Source organism: Ochotona curzoniae, unplaced genomic scaffold (genome assembly GCF_017591425.1).
Source record: "Ochotona curzoniae isolate NIBS_2020 unplaced genomic scaffold, NIBS_Ocur_1.0 contig_430, whole genome shotgun sequence".
Classification (NCBI taxonomy): Eukaryota; Metazoa; Chordata; class Mammalia; order Lagomorpha; family Ochotonidae; genus Ochotona; species Ochotona curzoniae.
This window is the reverse complement of record NW_024466219.1, coordinates 9,837,460-9,862,756: the sequence shown is the minus strand read 5'-3', so window position 1 is coordinate 9,862,756 and position 25,297 is coordinate 9,837,460. Positions and strand designations below refer to the sequence as shown.

The following is a 25,297-nucleotide window of genomic DNA, read 5'->3' as shown; positions in this document are numbered from 1 at the left end:
TTTTAAAGTTGCACATTTCATTGTTTTTTTCTACTAAAACAGAAAAGCACTCGTCCTAACAAATGAAACTGTTAAGTGGAGAAGCATGAGTTCACCACAAACGCTTAACCTTTCACCTTTCACGTGTGACTTTAAAAGAACTGATTCACCTTTTCCTAATAAATGTCAACCAAACATATGTTCAATTCAGGTCGGATATTAGTCCATCTTCTAAGTGAAATTTTGAAAGAACACTGAAGGAAGTCTAGCAATCACACGATCCTACAGGTTCAGATCCTTATTTTTTTTTAGCGCTTACTGATTTTGTACCATTGTCAGTGTGGCTGAGGAAAGCCTCACAAAGACAGGAGGGAAAGGACTGGAATATTTAACATAAGAAGGAAAGCACTAGAATATGATATAAAAGATATAAGTCTTAACTCACTTTCACCAAGATTGTTTTACAATGTCTACCAAGTTGGCTAGGCCGTAGTTACCTCAAATACACCAACGATATTAGGCTACAGGAACTCTAAGTCCCTTCCAATCTAAACAGTTTACTCAAGTTTAAGTACTTCTAAAAAAGATAAATAAGTCCTAGTGCATAAATTCAGAATATATTCACATTTCAACTCAAGGGGAACAGCTCCACACAAGGAATTTTGGAGTGCCATGGATTTGTGGCCACTGCAGGACAGAGCCTCACTGGTAACACCTGATTAATTCCTAAGACTTCCCTTACCAGAACATCTTCACGAATGACAGCACTATTAAAAAACAATCAATGAGCAACTGATTTGAAATCTAAAAGGCAAGACAAATCAACTTTTATTCACTTAAAGAGACATACCAAGTTTGTGGTTGATCTCTCAAAAAAAAAACCAAAAAGAATGCTAAGCTTTGTTGAACTGTAACTGCTGTTTTTTATACTATTTAAAGATGATGCAGTGCTGTAAGATTCCAGTTTGATTAAGACAGCTCATCAAAGTAGCACTGGAATTATGCATTTAAAGTTAATGAGAACATTAGATAAATAGGGAACTCAGTTTTACAACTTATCCCCTTAACCTTTTTCATGCAGATATTAAAAAAAAAAAAGTCGATCATATTAAGAATGTATACTTAGGGCATCGTCCCACAAACTATTCAAAGACAGTTTCTCCTATTATAAATCAACACTGAAAATGTGTGAGCTATAAACCTCCTGCTTAGTCACACTTTTATTTTTAGTAAATTATATGAATGCAACTTATTTCCTCTAAGTAAAAACTCAGTGTTCTCTATTAAAAATACTCCATTTGCATTCATGCTGTGACTCTTCAAGAAGCAACACATCCTTTGATGATCTTTCCAAAAGATTATAATTACGAAAAATCATTACAAGGTCAATATTATCAGCAAGAAAATGCTGATCTCAAAGGAAAGGAATGTGCTAAGTAAAACAGTAACAAACATTATTCGAGGCAGCGCTGACTCCATCTCCACTGAACAAATACAAGCCTGGGAAGTCCTTCCTCAGAGTCCTTCCCAGCACCGTGTGTCACTGGGGCAGGACTGGCCCCTCCCTCAGGACCCTATTACAAAGAGACCTCACTGGAACCTCTTAACTCCCACTCCCATCAGCTCCACAGCCAAAACCACAGGTCTCAGAACAACCTAAATAACCTTGCAGTAACTAACTACACGATAGCACCTTAAACAGATCCAGAATCATGACACAACTACATTATCAATAAGTGTTTTCTACACAAGAGTGGCTTTAATATAATAATTCAAACTAAATACTTTAAGTGAAATCTCAAAAGACAAAAAGCAGGTATGGTCAATGAAGGATCATCATGTTTCCTTATCCCATGACTTTTAAGATTTCCAAACTCCGTGTGTGTGTGTATGTATTCGCCCAGAAAAAATGAGCCTCAATATGCCTTACTGATGACTTCACATGGTTTTGGAATTATCAATAGATAGCCACAGGTATCTTTTAAAACATTACAGTAGAGCAAATGGGAAATGTTTCCAGATTACAGGTAAGAAACTCAAAAGAGAAGTTACAGAATGTATTCACAATTACACAAGGAATAGTTCACAGATTGTTGTCTTCCTGACTCCTCTACATCAGAAGCAAGTTTAGTGTGTTGTGTGTATTTACACAGAAGTACCATGTTGCTTCTTCCCAGCATCAGAAAGATTTCAGAAATCTGCACATGAACTAAGCTTTCTTAAACTCTGTAAAGCCACAGTTCAAGGCTAGGGTTTCATGGACTATAAAAGCCATCCTCAAGACCACAGAAAAATCATGTTTAGCTCAAAACCCAACCACATCCTGCAGAGTGGTGCAGACAGCCCAGGCCCCTTGATTTTCCAACACAAGCACACATTCTCTGCGGGAGTCTTCCCAGTGCATCACGCGGACGATCCTGGTCAATCTGACTGTATTCCTTTATTGTCCAAGAATTTCTATAAATTCCCTATCACTTAACCAAATTTAAATTCATCTTAAAAATTCAGAGCCTGCAGAATAAATAAATAAAGCAAACAAAAGGCTCATCCTGAAAACTGTCAGTATCAGTTTTTCAAATTTATGAATATTTTACATTTTGAAAAACGTTTGCATAAAATTTTTTTTCTAAAATCTACATTAGTCAAGAAAGTGGTCAAAGATATGTTTCCAGATGTTTTCACTTAGCAAATATTTACCATTTAATGTCAAAAACACAAGGCCTCATAATAGAAAGTGACAGAAAATGTGAAAATGAACTGATTTCTTACCCTCAAAGAACTTACAATGTAGCAATTAAGAAGAAAAACAAACTTACATTGGGTTACAAAATTATAATGTTGACCAAATTCTATGTCAAATGATACCCCAAATTTTTCAAGGAAAAAACAATTGACAATGAGACTTCAGTTTTCTTATAGAACCAAATGAGACAATGAATCCTACAATTAGATCTCCTATAACCCATTTTTATATATTCAGATAAACCATCCTTGTTCAATACTGATCGCTCTTTAACTATATCATTAGCTTCCACTTTATTATTGATTTTGTGTGTCTTCAATACACCAGAATCCTATGAATTTTTAATAAGTATTTCACGAATGGAATGCAAGGGATGGTGGGGAGGTTGGTATCCATGGTCAAAAGAATCTGTAAAACACTAGGCTAAAGTCAAGAACAGTTAAGATTGATTAGGGATCCTAAAATGCTAAAATGCATTGGATGGAAAGCACAAAAGGGTAGCCCAGGTAGCTTCTTCCAAGCCTATTCAGATTCAAAATTCCTCCGCAGAATTATTATTATTATATTTTAAACCCTCAAAGTCTACTGAGCATAGATTGGCAACTCTGAATAAAATGTTCTTCAGTGATACAAACTGGCAGATTTTAGTATTAAGAACATAGTAAACAAAGAGCATGAATTGGAAGATTTTCTTTTTAAGATTTGATTTTTATTTGACAGGCATATTTGCAGAGAGAAGGGTGGGGAGGGGAGAGAAAAAAAGCATCTCCCATCCACTGGTTCACTTCCCAAACATCCACAACAATTAGAGGTGGGTCAATCCAAAGGAATCAGGAGCTTCCTGCACATGGGTGCAGGGTCCCCAGGACTGGGGCCATTCCGGAGCCAGGAGCTTATTCCAGGTCTCCCACGTGGGTGCAGGGTCCCCAGGACTGGGGCCATCCTCTGTTGCTCTCCCAGGCCATAAACGGGGAGCTGGATGAAAAGAGAGCTGTCAGGACATGAACTGATACGCATATACAATGCAGGCATCTGAAGGTGGAGAATTAGCCTGTTGAGCCACATGTTCACCCTGGAATACTTCCACACATTTTATTTTAAAAAGTAAAACATTTAAACAGGATTTAGAAGCCTAATTGCAAAGGAAATTCATTATTTTCCTTCTTCCGCAAACATCAGTCAGCCTGAGTCAATTCATATAACTGGTCTCTATCTTATTTAGTTATTTTCCTCATTGAAATCTATTCTGGGACTCACATAACTATTCCTCTGTCTTCTATGTTTTCCTTATAAATCTCAGTTTATCTTCTTACATTTAACCTTTCTTGGTCAGTTTGTGCTAAGGATATATTTATAGAAAGCAGGATTACTTTTTAATCTGAGCCATCTTTTAAAATGAAATTTAATATGCTGTATATAAATTGTTTTATTGACACATTTTATATTTTTTTGTTGCTGTTCTCTTGCTGTTTATTCGTTTGGTATTCTGCGATGTGCACCAAATTTGCTTGCTCTGATCTTGTCTAGCCATTAAAAAACAAGCATGTATTTTCTTGTTAAAATTACACTAACAATGATTCCAAGTTGCTAATGTCATGTTTCAATTATAGTTTGACTCTTTATCAAAAAAAAAAAAACCTGAAATCTATTTTCTGGCACCCAACCCCAACTTAATTGGAGGGCTGACATACCACCTCTGTTCTTGTCCCTCCTCACCTCCTACCCACTCCCGGTTCTCAGAGCACAGCCATAACGTTACAGCCCACAGTTCATCTTTCTAAGTAATTTCTGGAATGTTGTATTATTTCCAGCTTTTCATAACAGTGGCTTAATCTTGTTCTTGTACAAAGGTGTCCCTTTCCCAAACTCACAACTTTAGTTTTCCTCCAACAGTACATGTCATATGCAACACTTTCCTTAGCTCTTGAAAAATCCAAAATCATCTATGGCACTGTGCGTTTACACCTGTTCAGCTGTGCACACAATTTTCAACCTTCAGCTCTGTTCTCATCAAATCACTAAAGTAACTGTTCCATTTCTTCTGGAATTTTAGGATACTAAGGAAAAAAACTGATCACTTTCCATGTCTTGGATAAAGATCTTAGTTCCAGAAACCTTTTCTTACCAACCACTGGTGTAAAACTGCATGAGTATTTATTACACTAAGAAGGTTTCTTGAAATAATCAAAGTAGTAATGTGAACTACTACTATAACAAACACAAAGAAATTATTTTATCTACTTTCATTACTGAAATACAAAATCTTTTACTCTGGAATCAATAGCAAGGCTGCTAATACTCTTGCCCAAATTTCCTTTCATGGCCAATCCCTTGGTTATCTAAATCAATAATCATGTATTTTCAGATGCCACACAACTGCCTCCTACATATCGATGATTCACAAACCTGTAGCTCCTGAATCGCATTCCCGTGTCCACTGTCTCTTTCTGCCTGACATACCCAGCCCATCGTGTCAATGATCCTGAACACTAAATGCATTCTGTTCTGCCATCCAGTCACCTCACATACTCCCAGGGACAACAGCAAATCCTGCTGCCTCTTACTCCACAGTCTGCAATTCCTATTTTTCTGTTAGATATCTCTACTCAGCATAGACTCTCATGAGCAGCAGTGACATGAATCAGGGCCCCTATAGGTTGCCAGCCCCACAGGAAGGAGGATTATTGCACTGCACCACCAACGCCGGGCCCAATGCCCTCATATTTCCATACATTGTTTGTCTGTAACCTGAGATGCAGTCCATTAACTGTATATTAGCAACTACTGCTTAAGAGCTGAATCTTCTTATTCTTCATTTTTTTTTTTTGCACAAGCTGAGATCCAATAAATATTTGTTGATAATCAAGCAAATTCATTAAGGTAGGGAATATTATAAAGACTTCAAATCTGACAGTCTCCACAGCAGGTTCAAATGCACAAGAACACCTACTTGTCAACAATATATTGGCTCTGTCTCAGTGTCCTCTCCTCTACACAAAGGTCACTTGGCCAGCAGCACTGCGGCATACTGGATAAAGTCACTGCCTGGGACACTGATGCTGCCATTTGATAAGAGCACTGGTTCAAGTCCCAGCTGAACTACTTCCCATCCAGTTTTCCTGCTAATGGACCAAGAAGGGCAACGAAAGATGACCCAGGTTCATGGGCTTCTGCCACCCACATGGGAGATGAAGCTTCTAGCTCCTGGCTGCAGCTTGGCTCAGTCCTGACTGTGTGACCATCTGGGGATCTGGGGAGTGAGTCAACCAGCAGAGGAAAGAAAACTAGCTCTGTGTAGACAAATACAACACTTTCAAATAAACAAACAGAATCTCCACAACAAAAAAAAAAGAAGAAAAAGAATGTTCCTGATGAGTACATAGCACAAGGTAACACAATGAGGTTCAAATTCTTATCTCAGAAGTAACAAACACAGAGCACTTTCTACTGTGAAAAAATGGCTGCAAGAATGAAGTATCGTAAGTGGTACACAATGCCAGATACCATTTTTTTTTCTTCTACTAATCTTTACAGAAGACTGTTCCTCTGAAAATGTACAAGATGAGTGACCCCTACAAAACCCTTTTAAAGTGTGTCCAAAAACCTTTTGATGAACATACAACACTGTTGTAACTTTCCCATATCTGTCTGCTATTTCAGTTACTCACACAGCAACAATTAAAGCCAGACAAAAGGACACGCCCACCAGGCTAATCATGCTCCTGAAGAACAAGGAAAATCATGGCAACCAAACTGGTATCATTTGAAGAGCTAAGATAAATAGATCCAACCCACCAGCCACGCCTGATGATTAAAACATTCTTCTGAATTCCTTGTACTAAACTGTTTGTACTGGTTGAATTCTTTCAAATATTTTCTTTAGAATGCATTACTTATTTTCTTAATATCTGATTTTCTTTTATTTTTTTATTATTAATTACATTTCATTATGTGACACAATTTTATAGGCACTTGGAGTCCCCCTACCCCTCCCCAAACCCTCCCTTGCCATGGTGGATTCCTCCACCTTGCTGCATTACCACAGTTCAAGTTCAGTTGAGATTCTTTCATTGCATTACTTATTTTAAGGTCAATTTTTCTAAAAACCTTTGCTGTGATAAACTGGCTATGACAGTCACTAACAGAAAAAAATGTAACCAAAAAAAAAAGAAACTTATTTTAATAAAAATCAAGGAGATAATTAATGTTCTGAATTAACAAATTATGGTTTCATTTTTTTCATCCTCACAGAAAGGCATAATATGTGCTCATATTAATTCGGTAAGGCTTTTTGCACACCTACTCCATTAAAGGCACTGCTCTGATTATCCCAAGGCTTCCCAAATCTTTCCCACAATAAAAGCAAGTATTTCTAAAAGCTTTTCAACCAGTTACTGCTGATGCTCCTTAGGCAAGCAAACCGAGGCCTTGGGCATCAGTAAAGTCCTGGCTTCTGATGTATTCTCCAGTGAACTTTCTTTTTTTTTTTTAAAGATTTATTTTTATTATTTTTTTATTGGAAAGGCGGATATACAGAGAGGAGAGACAGAGAGGAAGATCTTCCGTCCGATGATTCACTCCCCAAGTGAGCGCAACGGGCCGATACTATGCCGGTCCGAAGCCAGGAGCCTCTTCTGGGTCTCCCACGCGGGTGCAGGTTCCCAAAGCCCTGGGCCGTCCTCGACTGCCTTCCCAGGCCACAGGCAGGGAGCTGGAAGGGAAGCGGGGCTGCCGGGATTAGAACCGGCGCCCATATGGGATCCCGGGCGTGCAAGGCGAGGACCTTTAACCACTTGCGCCACCGCGCCGGGCCCACTCCAGTGAACTTTCCCAGGCCCTGACAGCATTCTTCAAGTTAGTCATAACAAGAGGTCCTTCTTAATGGGTATTACATTGGTGAGACATAATCAATTATTAGCAAGCTTAGCTCATTGTTTTAATTCTTTGAAAATTCACATGTTCTTACCTCTTTTCCCTGCCCCTTCCAACCACACACACACAGGAAGCATACGTGTAACCTTACGCTTACCTTTTTTATAAAGCACAGACTTCCAATGCAGATCCAGATGAAGAAAAGAGGAACTGTAAGATGGAAAGAAAAAAACACACACGAAAGGCTATGGCTCAGTTAAACTGCCCTTGCTCTTAATAACCAAATGTTTTAAAGTCTTCATAAAGCATGCCATGGGTATAGTTCATGCTTTAGAATTTACTTCTGAGAAACTATGTACACATGTTCCTTCTTAAATTCCTCTTACTATCCCAAACTGAACTATTCTGTGCATGGATTCTGCAGCTGCTAAGCAAGCTCTCACCAAACTATGAAATCCTTCAGTCCTGCCCCTCACCATGCTGCAGCCTTTCTCCTGCTCCTTGAAGCACACTACAGCGTCACACCAAAGGTGCGTGGATGGCAGACACAGACACCAAGAAAATGTCCTTTCCCTGACGTACTTGCCACATGAAATTATGATTTTATAGGGATAATAACCAAATAAAGATTACGTAGCACTAGGAACTATGTCATGCTGATGAAGGTATTTATACTGTTATATCAGAGACTTTGAACATAAAGGACTCTGACCAATGTTGGAAATCTAGTTAGTGCCGACAACAAACCTACAGACACCAAATAGAATTGTGTCACTGATGTTCACATAAATTCTGTTTTCAGGAAAGCTTCCAAATCTGTGAAAATCAATTATTCTTACTAAAGAATGTTAAATATTCTGAAGATGGCATCCACTAAGAAAGTTTTAAATACAAATTTATAAAGGATGAAAAGGAGAGTTTTTGAAGGTTCACAAGAAAAATAACTTAAATCAGTAAATACAATTTCAAAAACATTTTGTACCAAAACAAACTTATCTTTAAATTCCATTTTCCCACAAACTTCACTAAAGATCTATGTTTGAAAGGCAGTTACACAGAGTGGCAGATCAGACAGAGAGATATTCCATCTGCTGGTTCGCTCCCCAAATGGCCACAACAGCCGCTATTGGGTTAGGCAGAGGCCAGGACCTTCTGAGGATCTCCCACATGGAAAAATCTGTTGGAGGGTGAGAGTTTAGGGGGGAAATCCCAGTCACTACAAAATTGTACCATAAAAATCAAAAACTCCAAAAAAATTAAGATTTGTTTATTTTTATTGGAAAGGCAGATATACAGAGAGGAGGAGAGAGAGAGAGAAAGATCTTCCGTCCAATGATTCACTCCCCAAGTGACTTCAACAGCCAGTGCTATGCTGATCCAAAGCCAGGAACCAGGAACTTCTTTCTGGGTCTCCTACATGGGTGCGGGTCCCAAGGTTTTGGGCTGTCCTCCACTGCTTTCTCAGGCCACAATCAGGGAGCTGGATGGGAAGTGGAGCAGCCAGGATTACAACCAGTGCCCATATGTGATTCTGGTACGCTCAAGGCAAGGACTTTAGCCATTAGGCCACTGCACTGGGCCCTCAAAATAAAAATTTAAGAACAACAACAAAAGATATTTGCTTAAAAACTAAGAAGAAAAAGGCTCTCCCACATGGGGACAGGGACACAATGACTTGTGCCATCTGCGTATGCTTTCCCAGGTACATTAGCAGGGACCTGGATTAGAAGTGGAGAAGCCATAAAGCCATAATTCGAGCCAGTATCCATATGGGATGTTGGCACAGCAGAGAACAGTTTAACCTACCATGCCACAGTCCCCTCACCACCATCCAGCCCACCACCAGCAACAAGCTTTTTGAAGTTCTATTACACTTATTACACTTAAGCAGTAATCTACTAGTTCTCCTTTAGCTTTCCCTAAGATTCACTAAGCGCTTACCGTTCAAAATATAACTTGTTTTAAATGGGCAATATGCTGCCCTACCTACCCCCATTACACAGTCCAACATGCTGTGCACCATGACATCCTGCAGGTGATTCCAGCGAGCACCGCTCTAGCACAGCCCTCTGTCATGCTCAGGATGTGAGGAAGCACCTGTCTGCCGGGCAGTCCCCTGCACGTCTCACGAGCATCCCAGCGAAACTTGCTTCCACAACACAAAGAAGCTGTTGATCAGACATCAATTTAATCAGAACTGGGTTACTCCACACTAGGTTACTCCACACTAGGCTTCTGAGTTATGAGCACATCTGGTCATTTATTTTTCTTTACTATCAGGTGCCGTGATAACCAAGGCCAAAGCAGCATTTCCTTGTGCTTCCGACTCTTTGAGCTCTCATTTTCCCTAGCCAACAAGCAAGAATTAACAATTTTGATATTCACTTTATTAGTAGACTCCGGGCAGGGGACAATGTCTCAGTCTTAGCACCAGGCAGCTTGTAAAGGCCACATGCAAGCAAACTTTTTTTCATGAAGAAAAAAATTTTCAAAACCAAAATGGTTCACTCTGATCCTCCTAAGTCATATTTAGTTAAAAAAAAAAAAAGTCAAAGCTACAAAAGAATCAGAAAAAAATCTAATAGAAGCACTGAACCTCTTCATCCCTAGTGCAAAGACATTCCTGCCCACAATGAGGCAGTAAACGTCCTGGCATAATGAAATGCCCTAAGAATCCGCAATGAAGTCGAGCCTCTACTTCACAGTATGCTAGCCTCTGTCACACAGTTCATCTATGAGAACATATGAAATATTGCAGCAGGAATCTCTAACCCCGAATGAAAGGACTCCCAGTGAAATGGTTAAATATACCTTGATAATATGATATTAGGCTTTCTACCTTTTCTATATCTATAACACCATGATGCAATTAAACAGCAGAATGTTAAACTGTTACTAAAGGACTACAATACTGTATTAATATGGACGAAAATGGCGGGAGGAGAAATTGAGAAAGCAGAAGGGAAGGGAAAATAGTGGTGATACCTAGACCTACAAAACTGTACCACAGAAAATAACACAAATGTTAAAATACAGCTTAGCCTCTAATTTCTTTTTTACAATCCACTGACACCAGAAGCCACAGCTAGTAAGAGAGAGCTGAAAGTAGAGATAACCCAATTCTCTCCTCAGCTCCTGCCTCCTGAGCTCTCCGCTCACCCTCATCTCCAAATCCAGCCATGGTTTGACCACACCTGACTGATGTACTAGTTCACACCTAGGAATACACACATAACTGGAGCAGCTGGACCCCTCAGTCACAAAGCAAGACTTACACAGGCCCAAATCATAAAGCATTTAGGATACTAAGAGGCTGAAATTATTCTGAAGAAAACAACTCAAACATTGAATAAGAAAAACATTAACTCAAAGCAAGTAGAAGGCACTGAGCCATTTAAAAAAAGGAATGAATAACTAAATTTAACTAAATAACTAAATTTAAGGGAGGTGCAGAAAGAATACATTAGGCCTTTTATAATTACTTTAAATGACTTTTTTTAAATATAAACTTTACAATTTCTTACAATAAAACCATGAAATAACACAAGTTAAATGTGTCCATTTTAAAGTAGACCATCTTTCGTCAGCATCCTATGGTCATATGTCAAATGAAAGGTCCTGTCCGCCATAGTTGTCAAGTATTAGCCTTATTTAGCTCAGCATATTTTCTTCTTAAAGGGACAGTCCTGACGAACCTCAAAATGAAATTAATCCGGCAAATAGTAATTGTTACAACATAAAGGCTACCATTCCTTAACAGAAAGCCAGAACACTAAACGTGAAGTATAACGAGCCAGCCTCTAACAAATAAGACATTTATTGAACAATTTAAATCCCCTGTAAGTCAACTACACCTGGCTTCTGATCCCATTAAACACTGTGTCCTACGAGAACTTCACTTCTCACTCGATTCCTCGGTGTCCAAGCCTTTCTACTTCATATCTAATTTTCAAACTGTTCTTTGTCTTGCTTCCACAGCACTCATGACCAGGACTGGACTGTGTCCAACACGCTACTGCTTCTCTTAGTCCTAGTTCTGAGCCACTCCACTGAGATGGTTCAGACTTTAGAATCCACACACTAACCAGATCCCTGAAGGTCCTGACGGCGACCAGCAGTGCAGCGTACCTCTACCTGCTCACACAGTAAGACCTCCCTCATAGCATGCTCTACAGGCATGTAGGAACATGCACCTGGCATTCATAGCCAGACTTCCCTGAAACTGACAGCTCAATTGTTCTGGACATTCTCTCCCTGCCAGGACCTGCCCGGACCTCCTGCCTTTCTGTTCCCTGGGAAGCAGCCACACGTGCCATTCTCTAGATGGCCAGTTCTGACAAGAATGTTAGGCCCTACAGGAAACACAAATACAAAACAGGACATGATTCACGCCTTTCAGAAGTATATATTCCAGGAAGGAAGCTAAGACGAAGACAAATAACAGAGTTAATCAGTATAAAAGGCCTAAAGAGGTAGATGAAAGAGAAGTTTATGGATCTTTTGTATCCTTGAGTAGAGGCTTGAAGGATGAAGATGATTGCAATAAACAGACTGAGTAGGTGAGATTTGGAAACTGAGTATTGAAAGCATTGAAAAGGTCATAGAGAACAAAGAAATACAAAATATATTTTAAAAAAAAGGTAAGTTGTTAGATGTACAAGGGAAGAAATGAGTGATAAGCCTAGAAAGCTAGGTAAGGACCAGGCTGAACGCCTCCACGTACAGCATTACAGATGACCAAGCCAGGCAAGAAAATACAGCAGCAGGGCAGCCGTTGGCGTCCCATCTACAACAGAAACCGAGGTTACTCTAAAAGCCATTCACTGCATATTTGCTTCCATAAGGACTCTGAATCTAAAGGCTCAAAGGAGGATCAGCAATGAGCCACAGCGCATGATTTCAAGTATTCTCTCATTGTGAAAACTTGGCATCGCCCAGCAAAAGTGGGAAGGACCCCTTTGAGCCATCTGTTTAACAATCTTATCTTCCTTCCGAGATTAACCAACAAAGATGAAGAGGTTGCTAAGCAGTAGTCATATCCAGAGTTAATTAATAATCAAACACTGCAAACAATGTAGATTTTAAAAACCTAACACATAATCTAGGTGACATGTATATGCCATCTCAGTTTTAAACTGCAAATTAAGCACACTAACCAACCATGCAGCTTATGTTCCTGTGTTAATTTTACAATCTAGGCCCTAGCGTGGTAGTCTAGAAGCTAAAGTCCTCACCTTGCACATGCCAGGATCCCATACAGGTACCAGTTCTAATCCCGGCAGCCCCACTTCCCATTCAGCTCCCTGCTTGTGGCCTGAGGAAGCAGTCGAGGGCGGCCCAAAACCTTGGGACCCCGCTCCCATGTGCGAGACCTGGAAGAAGTTCCTGGCTCCTGGCTTTGGAGCCCAGTTGTTATGGCCACTTCGGGAGTGAATCAGCGGACAGATTATCTTCCTCTCTGTCTGTCCTCCTCTTTGTATATCTGCTTTTTCCATGAAAATAAATCTTTAAAAATACTGGTAATCTAGATAAATCTCAGAACATGCTCTTCAATCAAGCGAACATTACAGTCACCTGCCAGTTTCCTCTCCCTATCTTCCGCATCTCCCTCTGCCTTTTAACATCTTCGTTTTTCCTCCAAGTTTAAACTGACCATTAAATCTCTCCATTTACTCCTGACTGCCACCACTGCCTAAATGTCTCTTCCTCACGCCCTGTGGTTCTTTCCTCGACTGTAATCATTTCTTCTCACTTTCTGTTACCCACCAGCAGCCCCCAAATTTCTCTTTTTCTGGACTGTGAACAGAAAGAAAAGGAAAAAGAGTGATCACGAAGAGAAAGTGACGTGACTCTCATTCACGCCTTATCGGCAGAGGGGATGCTCTGCCTTCAGGCAAGCTTGGCTCCCAAGTTGAGACAAGGCTCGCCTGTAAAGCTGTGTGGTCAGCTGGATCACCTTACGAGCACTCTCAAAACATTTAAACAGTCCAACAGAGTTCACAACTCAGGAAGCGTGGACATGCTCACATTCTGAGGATGACAACACAAACACAAAAAGTCTAGTAATGGCAGCTCTGCTAGTCGGGAAGTCTCAACATTTCCTAACCGTGGCTAGTGCAGAAAGCCCAGCTTCTGTCCATCATGTGCTCCATTAATCACACCACAGATGCTGGGCCAGACACTCCACTCTTAAACCAAGTTCCACAGATACTAAGTTCACTTCTATTAAACTTGGAAATGGCATTTGAAAACGTAAAAAAAAAATGAACCTGACTTAATCCAGGACTTCAAAACACACTGACAACATTAAACTGGAACCCTTCTATTCAAATTAAGTGGGGGAAATGGCAGAGTGTCATTAACAAAAAGGTTCTATATTGTTTAAATGCTTCAAATTGCTTTCAGGAGATTAGGTAGAGGTAAAAAGAACCATTGATAGAAAGCAGATTTTAAGTTACCAGATAGGTACTCTTGAATAAAACACCCCGTGAATGCAGAGGACTGCATCTGCTGACATGGAGGGAAGCTAGAAGAGACCCAAGGCCCAGTTACTTGTTATCATAGTCCCAAATGGAAATAAGAGAGTCATGGAAAAAGAGGCAGGTTACTCATCACAGTGTTCTTGAACACTTTCCAGCACAGCCAGATATGCAAGGCTGAAACACCCGGTGTGGCCACGCCATGGAACAAAGAGAACAACAGGTAAGTCTCAGGTGGTGCTAATTAAGAGGCCAAAACTCTACAGAGCAAGGCAAGGGGCTTTTGTCCTTACGCAGAAAACAAACCATCACAGGGGTACGGGAAGTGGTAAGCTTTCACACCGGCTGTACAAATGCCAAAAATGGTGAGAGAACAGCCCACAGCAGAAGCAGTACCCCTACAGATGAGTTGGTAGGGAAGAAACTTTCTTCACTTTGTTTAAAGTGAAATTTTCTCTCCTTTTATGACCCAATGTTAATTTATAAGATAATTGTATCTCTTTAAAAATTATAGCATATTTCTAGCAGCAATTGCATAGTATCTTCTATTTTCCTTGCTGAGACACTGGTTCCACATGCTGCAAGAGTCCATTACTAGATATTGCTATTCCAAAGGGCTGCACATCCGCTAACAGAGTGACGTTAGCAGGAGAAAGGCCTTTCATTAGGAAACCAGAAAAACAAAGATCATGTGGTGCTTCTCGGCACGGCCTGCATCACCTGTACTGCCTGTTTACACACAGGTTGCTATCTCAGAGCAAGGCCTCCAGATCGGCCTACAAAATTCACCAGTGGGAGTGAGAAGGGGGTGGGAGGTATTTGACACTGTAGGTTAAAACACTGCTTGAGACAACAACCCTGTAGGGCCCAGGCTTGAGGCTCCTCAACGTGCAGCCGTGGAGACAGCAGGGAATGATTCGAGGAGTTGGCTGGTCCCTGACATCCACATGGGAGATGCAGAGTTCTGGGCTCCTGGTCTCCACTTGCCTCAGCCCAGGTTACTGCAGGCATCGAAGAATGATGGATGGTAACAAGAAGGAATGACTGGGAGATTTGCCGGAAAAAGCCAATGTTCACAGGTATCACATCAGAACCTCTGATGAGCGCAGCAGGTAAACTGAGACTCATGAGAACACAGAAACAGGACCAAGGCTTTGGAAATGCAACCAATCTCAACGATAGCGAAAAGCTCACCAACATACTCTTAAATAGCTACAGAAATTTTGTTAAAATTTTTTGGATGTATACATAATACTGGATAAAGGAATAATGAAGCAAAGGACTGATTTGAACACGTAATATGAAAAAAGCAACATTCTGGTAATTCAGCAGAATGGAAAAGAACGCTGCACCTATTGTCAAAAACCTTACTAAACTAACATGCACTGCTACAAAACAAACAGAAAAGGCCCCTAACCGAAGCTCCAGACACATGAAATCTAGTGGAACACGGGTCAACCAGTCTGAATTAGCTGGGTTTGTTTTTACCTCATATTAGATGACAAATTTAGACAATTTTGAAGTTTCCTTCCAGTTCTACGAGTATTTGACTTAGTGAAATATGCATTCATCTTCTTCTGAGTGAAATCCCAGGATGATAATGCAAACACACAGCTTGACTCTGTACCATCTCTGTCATAGCAATAGAATACAACTACATTGATGAGGACACTTCACAGTGCACGTGGAAAGTGGAATAAAGAATTGTTTATCTGAGCCCAAAATTTTCTGAAATCCACACATTATTTTTTCATAATCTGCACTTTCCCACACACCTACAGAAAACTTTTTATATATATATATATATATATATATATATATATATATATATATATATATATAAAGCCTGGGTGTCTTTGTCTCTCAAACACAATCACTGTACAACTTTAAAATTTGCTGTTAAAACCAGAAAGATCAGAGATATGAAACTCTTTGGCATAGGAAAGTGTCGGAGTAGAGAAGTAGAGTTACTTGTCAAGTTTTTAAGTGTAAGAATGAGTAGACGTAAAGACGGGGTCATTAGGGAGACCTTGTTGCAATCTTCAGTATATGTGCTGAGAAGCACCAGAGGGTGGACTCATAAGAGAGAGAGATATGCACAGGAAGAAGTCCCATGCCAGACGCAGAGACACAGGCATGAAAAGGCAAGAATTCCCCTCAGTACAAGAAGCCAACAGAGATTAATGGTGGACTTTCACTGTGGCCTTCAGAGAAAACATGGCACTGGCAACACCTTAACTTCCAACTTCTGGCCTTCAGAACGCCTTTCTGTTGTAAAACCCCACCTACAACCAGACAAAATCAGGTGCAGCAGCCAGAGCCCGCAGTATCCACTTTCTGAACTTAATGGTCAGGGCCTAATTCAAGGGCCTTGTCCTCATTACCGCAGCAGCTGTGTGTTCACAAACTGGAGGTTTTGTGATTATAGGAGAGGCAGCAACTTCTTGGTAGCCTAGTATAGACACATTTTGCTCGAAGCCTGAGCTCCCTCATAACCATCAAACACTACTAAACACCATGTAATAACTTCCTACTTTAAGGAGCAATTAAAGAGCAAATGGGAGAATTAGGTAATAAAAGACAAGCTTTATCAAAAGCTGATATTTCAATGAGTCATAACTCATCTAAGTGAAGTCAGAGATAATATGTAACTTGTCATTCAACAATCAAAACATTTATCAAACTGAGAAGGGCATTTGGCCTAGCATGTAAGATATCATTTCAGACAGCTGCCCCACACTGGAACACAAAACCCAACTCCAGATTTCCAGCTTCCTGCTGCCCCAGGCCCTGGGAGCAGTGGTCACAACTCAGGGAAGTGCATCCCTGCCACCCAGGGAGGAACCAGGATTAAGTTTCTGGTTTCCCACTGGTTGTGGATTTTGAGGGAGTGACCCAGAAGACAAGAGCTGTGAGTCTGTCTCTTGGCCTCTCTAAATAAATAAACAAATGATAAAATCCTTATTAAATCAAAAAAAGGCATTTTAAAATTTTAGATTTATTTTGAATAGAAATAAATACATTCTTACCAAATAAAACATGTTTTCTACATGTTTGAACAACAAACACCAAGCAAAACAAAGGAAGTTTGTATTGTTGCCATGTGAAATAAATTTCATTCCACAAAACCAATACACCAAAACATCATCTTCTTGCATACTACCTTTAAATTTACATGTATCTGTCTGCCAACAGATCCTGCCTAGAAGGACAGATCCTGCTTGAAATAAGGACATGTTGCCTACAATACTTCACCCATTGACCAGGTGTGGGTGTCTCTGTGACATTGTACAAAGCCATCTTCTTTTTTCACTATAGGGCTCATCATTAGATATAAAGGCAACATAAGATTTGGAATTTCTTACAGTTTTGGAAGCTTACATTTCTTACATTTTCATAAGCATATTCATTCATTTCTTCCCAACTCATGATATAACAGAATATGTGGCTTTGGTATGATAATAAACAAATAAAAAATTACGATGTGTTTAGTTAAATATGATAATCTAAAGAAGACATTTGAAGAATGAAATAAATTAGAATTTTAAACACGCTAGAAACGACATGTTTTTAAATTTTGCCATTCTTGAATCAGCTATTAAGAGTCTTTCTGAGAGGGCCAATGCTGTGTTGCAACGGGTTAAGCCCCCACCTCAACACTACACAGGCATCCCAAATGAAGTCGGTTCAAATTCTGGCTGCTCCACTGATGCGACTCCCCATTAACGTACCCGGGAGTGCAGTGAGGGCCGGCTGAGGTGCCTGGGCCTCTACACACACATGGGAAACCCAGAAGCTCCTGGCTCCCCACTGCCTGGCCCAGCCCTGACCACTGCAGTCATTTGAGGAGTGAACCAATCAGCAGACAGAAAATATCTCACTCTCTCTCTCTGTAACTCCGCCTTGCAAATAAAAAAATAAATATATTTTCTTTATTTTCTGAAACTTCCTTCACACTTGCAGAGCACAGGCCCTCAAGACTCATGTGGATATTTTTTCCCAGAGGAAGTACGGATTGGTGTTCTCCCCACCCTCCGAAGAAAACCACACAGCAGGGGCCGAGGGGCTGGTGTGGCAAGTTACTCCTTCACCAGTGGGACCAGAATCCCACAGGGTTGCTGGTTCATGTCCAGGCTCCTCCTCTTCTGATCCCACTCCCTACTTAAGGTCTGGAAAACTAGAAGAGGAGCGCGCAAGACCTTTGGGCCCACAAGGGATACCTGGAATGAGCTCCAGGCTCCTGGCTTCACATAGCAGCTAGAGCTGAGCCTATGGCCATTTAAGCACCGAACCAGCAGGTAAAAGATCCCTCTGCCTCCTCTCTGTAAAATCTGCCTTTCCTATAAAAATAAATACATCTATAAAAAAAGAAAATCATACACAGTAACTCAACCACTGTAGTAACCATTAAATTATGAATATGGAAATCATGGGCACAAGACAAGGGGAATTCCAACAGAGAAGAACTGCAAAGCAGCCTGTTGAGACAGCGACAAGGCAGAGTGGGTGAGGAGGCCCGTCATGGAAGAAACTGATAAAAGGAGTGGGCGTGCACCCCCCCACACACACACACACAGGATCTTGAGAAGAGATGAAATGAAACCAACGCTTACTGGGCCTCCTATCATGCATGGACAAGGATGTGTTCATTTATTCCCCACAACCCTTACAGCTGAGGAAACTATACTCTAAACAAATTAAGTGACTCCACCAAGGTCGTTACATGGGAAACAGATCTAGGGCCTGGTGCCTAACTGGTGTTTTCCACATCACGGTGAACATGGAAGTGATAACGAAGAGGCTGCTTGTCGCTGGTGGGAACCAGCCAGGAAACTCTGAATACCCCAGGTTCCACACGGCCTCCCTGAGGGCTAAGGGGTCAAACTTCTAGCACATCCAAAACCCACGCCTAGCCAAGGCTGGGAAATTCTCCTGTGTAACTCAACGCTACTACAGTTTCCATTGCACTCTAAGTACACTCTCAGTGGCTGCACCAGGTCAGTCTACGGCTCAGTTCTTTCTAAAGCAAGGCTAGGAGCGACCTCTCCCCCAGCCTACACACACACACACACACACACCTGGACTAGAAACCCTCCAAAGTACACACGTTTGTTGATATTTTCCTAAGTGGAAAAAAAAGTAAGTTTTTACTGAAAGATTAAGTCAATTTTTCTCAAAAAGAAGAAAAATCTGCCCACCCTGTTAGTCAAACCAGAAATTCCCTCTGAAAGCAACAAGGGCAGCCATATCACAAGGCCTGAAAGGAAAAGCAAAAGCACTAGTGGAACCAAGTCATCCGTACCAAGTGGTGTTAGGTAATCATGTGCTGAGGAATGGCTGCAGTCAGATTCCATTGCAGGTTGGTAGTGACCACCGGCCATGGAGAAAACCAGTGTCCTCCAAGTCCCCGTCCCCGCTGGCAGAGACAGACGCCACTGCCAGGGTTTTCTGGGTTCCTGAACTCCTGGAAGAAAACCCAGAGCTAGGAGGTACCCAGACAGATACTAACCTGAGGGAACCTGAGAAAACCAACAAATGCTTCCAGGGTCCAAAGCAACAAAAATCTACAAAGCACTGCCACAGCCAATGGCCTAGAATCTATTTCAAGGGTCTTACCTCTGGGGGGGTGGGGCGGGGGTCGGCTGGGGCCTGTTTGTAGCAACTCTGTAACTCTGTTGTCCTGGCACCCAGCTGGGCTCACCTGGTCAGGTACTGTCTTTGGCTGCAGGGGCAGCAGCTGCAGCCAGACTAGACCTCCTCCACTAAGAAATACTGAGTGCCCAGCACTTCATAGGGAATGAACTGGTGAACCCCAGCTCTACACCACAGCAGCCAACAACCAGCCTTAATGTATGCTCGCTAGAAGTTACTAAAGGTCCTAGTTTCATAAATCACTGAAAATGTGTGTTTCTAAATGTTTATAGGTCCTCCTTAAAAACGCTTTGTTAATTTGGCTGAACACTTTGGAAAGTTATTGCTACAAAACAGCTTACTGTATAAACTCATTACATCATGTATAAACTCATTACATAAATAGTACAACAGAGCTGCTATTTCGACAAAGGGTAAAAAAGAAGTTATCCTGCTTCGATAAAGAATACTTAATCCACAACCACATGTTCTTCTCATGCTCACTTTCCACTAAAAAAATGACAAAATACATTCTCTGTTTTCTTTAGAGTGAAAAAATTGCAAAAATGTGTAACATATGAGAATAATCAAAACAATCAGCAGTGTGGAAATTTATAACCTTGACATTTAATAGCATAAATTTAAAACTTCTGAACTGCCACTATGTCTTACAGTGGCATATATCTGATTACAATTATATAAGCAAATGCTATTGACCCACATTCCCTATCAAAATGGCAGAAGGAGAAAAACAGAATTGAAACTGCTTCAGGAGCATAAAGAAAGGCTTAATGCTAAAAACGTACCGAAAGCTGTTTAAAGCAACTGCCGACAAAGTCATTCAGAGAAAACAATAACATGCGTGCAATTGCCGCAACACTCTCAACAATACTGTTCTTGCTTCCGTGTTTGTAACTGACGCACTGAAATACCTACCCATATAGCTCTCTAAACAAATGTCTCTAGGGACAAATACTTGAACGCGGATGAAACCCACACTCGGGAGAGAGCGCTGCAGCTGCAGCTGCACATGTTTTAAATACCAGGCCATAGTTTTTTAAAAAAATGAAAAGGAACAAACCTAACAGGAATTTGGGGGTTCATTATCTACCTAAGCAACTGCACCGAACAAAACTGCATTTAACAACTACCACTGCCTCCTCCCCAGATGTCAGGAATGAGGGCCACCTTGCTAGTACTGCAGAGACGCGGCTTTAACGAAACATCAGACAATTCCTTTACAAACAGCAATTGGCTCTAGAAACACTATCAAGTTCTCCGATATCTTGTAGCACATTTTAGGGGTTAAAAAAAAAAAAGATTCTACATTTCAGTAAATGCACAACAGCTGCAAAGAAAGGAATCCTTAAATGTTTGCAACAAATCTGAGCTCCCAAGTGTCCACTGAGACCAGGAGCGTGACAGGCGGAGGCCAGGAGCGTCCGTGCTGATTCACACACACGCACCGTATCCTGTTAAACCGCAGGTTGACTTTCCACTTGCGAATCATTCCGGTAAACGCATTACACTGGAGTGTCCCCTCCTCCACTAGTGCCCTGCCGTCACACCAGACCTGCTGCCCTCGTGCTTGGAGTAGGCGCTACTTTACTGGGCTGGAAGCGAGCTCCTGAAATTATCCAGTCAGGAGAATGTGTACTGGAGGTTAGGTAACGGGGGAAACAGAGCTTCCACTGCTGTTATCTAAAGAAATACACCCGCAAATGGTTCAGACTATAAAGCGGCTCCATCTGTTCTGGAAACAGACCGTACTTTTTCAATTAAGTAGAGAGATTCCCAGCAGCTGAGAGTACCCTAACGATAAAGACTCTGACACTTCCTGGTTTTCACTTTCAGGTGATTTCACAGTAAGCCCCCATCAGCGCCGCGGGCGGTATTTAGTTTGCTGCGCAGCTCCTTCTCCAGTCCACGGTTCAATCCAGGTGGGAAGTTGAAGGGTGCGGCAGTCGTGAGGGGAGGAGTGTGGGAGGCTGGCGGACACTGGGGGCCTTCTCCCTTCACGTTTTGCGTCCAGCATCCGCGCCCCACGGCCCGGCCTCCGCCCGGCCGGCGTGCAGGCTGCGGCAGACAGCCGTGAGCAGGAACTTGCACTCTCCTCTCCCAGCCCACGCCGGGATGGGAAGTACCCGCCCTTGCAGCAGGGTGCCCGGTGTCCTCGCCGCGCATTGGCTGCGCCGGCCGTCAGTCCTCCGCGGGCGGGGACTCACGCCCTGGAGAGGAAACCCTAGCCGGCACCCCGGGAGGGTCCCGGGAGCTCCAAATCTCTCCACTGAGGGAAGAAACCCCAGAGATCCTCTGCCAGCATCTTCCTGGCCACCTGCAGTAAACTGCGCTTTTGACCCCACCAACTGTCCCCCTACCCCAGTAGGTTCCCAGGCCAACTCAAATAGAGGATGCTGCGGTTTTCAAATGTAACAAGCTGTGGACAGGATCTCCCCAAAGGGAACCCAGGATCCCCAGCTGAAGTTGTTCGTTTAGTCCCTCAAGTGCACCAGCCATCGCCAGAATTCCCAGTGTCCCTTCAGACAAGGCTGCTCCAAAGCTTCGGGGGTGGCTGCCTCTTATGGCGGACCCAGCACCGGTTCAGGGTGGGGCCGGTGGTCCCAGACACAACGCAAAACTTTTTAAGTGCAAGTGCTACCCTGTGCAAATCCGTGACAAGCACGCCCCATACTATCTCTGCACCACAACCCGACAAGACTCGCTGCTGTGGCTCGTGGAGCGCGTGCAAGCTCCTGGATACTCCGAGTCCCCTGGAGGGGGAGTGGGGAACGGGGGGATCGCCGGACAGGGACCTCCTGCCTCGCCAACGCGGGTATTCTGCGCCCGCGACCGCATCTTTATGATCAGGCCTCTGGCAGGCGGAGGGCAGTGCGCTCTCTGCCGTAATCACACTTGTGATTTCGCAGGTTGGCCACCAGAAACGCTCAAAGGGCCACGTGGGCTTCCCACTCTCCCACTTTTGCTCTGGGCTCCCCTCCCTCCCTCCCTCAGACTTTTCAATTTCCACCGCCACTATTCAGTCCCCGTGTCCGACTGGGTCTAAGCCGGAGTCTCTCAAGGTCCTTCTCCCTCAGCCTCTCCGCCCTCCTCCAGGCCACGCGGGCTTCCCCACTCGGCGCCCGCACCCGCGCGCACACCCCAACTTTTTTCCCCCTGCTCAGCCAACTTCATTTTCTAAGTCCGGCTGCGGCCGAATCCTGACAGGAGGCCCGAGCCAATCCTCGAGGGATAAATAACAGGCGCGGCCAATCGGCGGCCGCCGCGGGGCGGGACTTCGCCCAAGTTCCTCCGGTCCCGAAACCCAAGACCTGTTGCCGCGGCCGTGGCCGCCGAGTTTCTTAGTTACGGCGGCGTTCGCGCGGCCTGCAGCAGCCTCGGCCGCCGCCGGGCGGGACGTCCCGGCCGGCCCGCCGTCCTCGCTGCCCACCCGACGGGCCGAGCCCCCTCCGGGACCCGGCGCGGCGCCTCCGACTCCCCACCACCGGCACCCCGGGCCGAGGGCTCCCGGCGGCCGCCCCGAGCCGGGCCGAGCCCCCTCAGCCGCCCGTCTCTGAGGCGGCCGCCGGCGACCCCGACGGCGACTCACCGGGAAGTTGGGAGTTTTCCGTTCTCCCGCCCGCGAGGCGCCCGGGGCGGGCGGGCGGCTCGGCCAGGCGCCGCCGCGCTGAGGCCCGCTGGGCCGGGGGCTGTGGCTGCGAGGCCCCGAGCCGATCGGCCACGTCCCGCCACGCCGCCCCGGCGGACGCTGCCGGCGCCGGCCCCCACGCTGCGCACGGCCAGGCGCGGCCCGAGGGCGAGGCTAGCGGCGGCCCATCCTCGCGCGACTCCCGCTGCCTCGCCGCCGCCACAGCCGCCGCCGCCGCCGCTGTCAGGAGTGTAAACATCCCGGCATCCCCGAGGAGAAGGGCGGGGCGGGCGCCGGCCCCTCCCCGCCGCGGTCCCCGCCGCCCCACGCCGGCCACGGGCCCGGCCCGCTGCGGGTCCTGCCTGAGGGCGGCTCGAGCTGGGCACTCCCACCCTCGGCCTGCCCCCCGACCCCGGCTCGGGGGGAGAGCCGAGGGGCCTGGGGGTCGCTCGGCGTCCGGGACTGAAAGCCCCCGGTGGCAAGCCTGGAGCAGACTTGGGAGACGTCCCCCTCTGTTAGGGATTCCCATCTGGTCTTTCCCAGGTGGCTCGAAGTACCTTTGTGCTTAAGGATAGTGCAGGGAAGTGAGGGGAAAAGAGGCGTTTTCCTGAGTCAGCTGGGCGCGCCTTATTACTAACGCAGGTGTGCAGTTACGGACGTTTCTGAAAGAGGAAACACCTGCTGTATGGAGGCTCGGATGTGGGGAACGCACACATGCTGTATTTAAATGTGTGTATTATCTGTGCCCCTCTATGGTCTGGGATGTATACATAAATATATTTTATGTGTCACATACATGCACGTGTGTACAAATGTTATCCCCATAACACCCCCCAAATATGCAGAATTGCACGGAGGAACGCTTTGGGTTCAGCATCTCATTTCAGGTTACTGGACGTGAACTCCTGGAGGAGACAACAAGAAGGCAGTATGAAGTCAGCCATACCTGGAGTCTCGTGACCCAGCTAATTATTGAATCGTTCCAGATCACCCTAGCGTTGTCTGAAAAAAAAAAAAAAAAGACAATAGCCGTGATACCTATCAAGACTGCTGAGTGAAAGGAGACACCGCGGGTGCTGACGCAAAAACTCCCTCCAAGAAGCGCTCTTGAAGTAGTTACTCTGCAGCCCTTCAGCCAATGGGACAAGAGCCAAGAAGGAGCAGATTATAGCTCAAACATTCAAACTGTTAAAGTGCAGAGTTCAGACTGCTTTTTAGGGAGAAAATCATTGATTTATTGATTCAAGTAGCTGCGGAAGCGTCCATCTCTGAATCGGGCAGGGTTCCAAGGACGCTGGACACAAGAGCTCACCCAGACACAGGGTCCCTGCTCTGCTGGAACTTACCTTGTAAGCGGAAAAGGGAAACAATGGGCTGAGCAAATAGTTACTGGGGCAAGCAGTGAGTCACAGGCCGTGGAGACCTAGAGAAGCAGGCTGCTATTTCACTGCCTGGGAGGGCCTCTCTTGCGTTTCAGCAAAGACCTGGAGACGTGTGAAGACGAGCCGCGTGTCTCGCAGGACATGGAGTGTGTCACACAGAAGAACAGATGCAAAGATTCCCCAGCAGAAGTGGGCTGGGCATGCCCAAAAAATATCCAAGAGGTCAGTGGAATCCAGTGAGCAGAGCAGGGAGATGAGTGGCTGGGGAAGTGAGAAGGAGGTTAAGGTGTGGGAAGGCATTAGCTCCAGAGCCTCTAACTTTCCCAAGGTGTTCAGGATGACAGAGAGAGCCACTGGCAGCGTGACCAAACCTGACTTGGGGCAGAAGCAACTAGAAGATAGGAAGCCATTTTGTAGGCCCAGGTGACATTTAGGGATAACTCAGACTATCACGCTCATAACACGTGGTCAGATCCCAGAAAGCAGTCCTAAGATGGATTGACCAGGATTTGCTGAAGCAGTGAATACAGGGTGAGAAAAAGAGGCCAGGATAAATGAAGCCAGC

At 44.0% G+C, this 25,297-nt stretch overlaps 1 protein-coding gene across 2 annotated transcripts in view; it reads right to left on the bottom strand.

The window, feature by feature from the left end:
* Positions 1-23,515, bottom strand: part of NEK7 (NIMA related kinase 7) — a 138,803-nt gene extending 115,288 nt beyond the window's left edge. The window contains exon 1 of one of the 2 annotated variants that reach the window (XM_040985409.1): positions 23,312-23,515. The gene's annotated coding sequence lies outside the window, so the exon portion shown is untranslated. Of the gene's footprint in view, positions 1-7,751; positions 8,528-23,311 lie in introns of those variants that run through there. The other variant, XM_040985410.1, reaches the window with a different exon arrangement.
* Between the last annotated feature and the right edge of the window lie 1,782 nt (positions 23,516-25,297).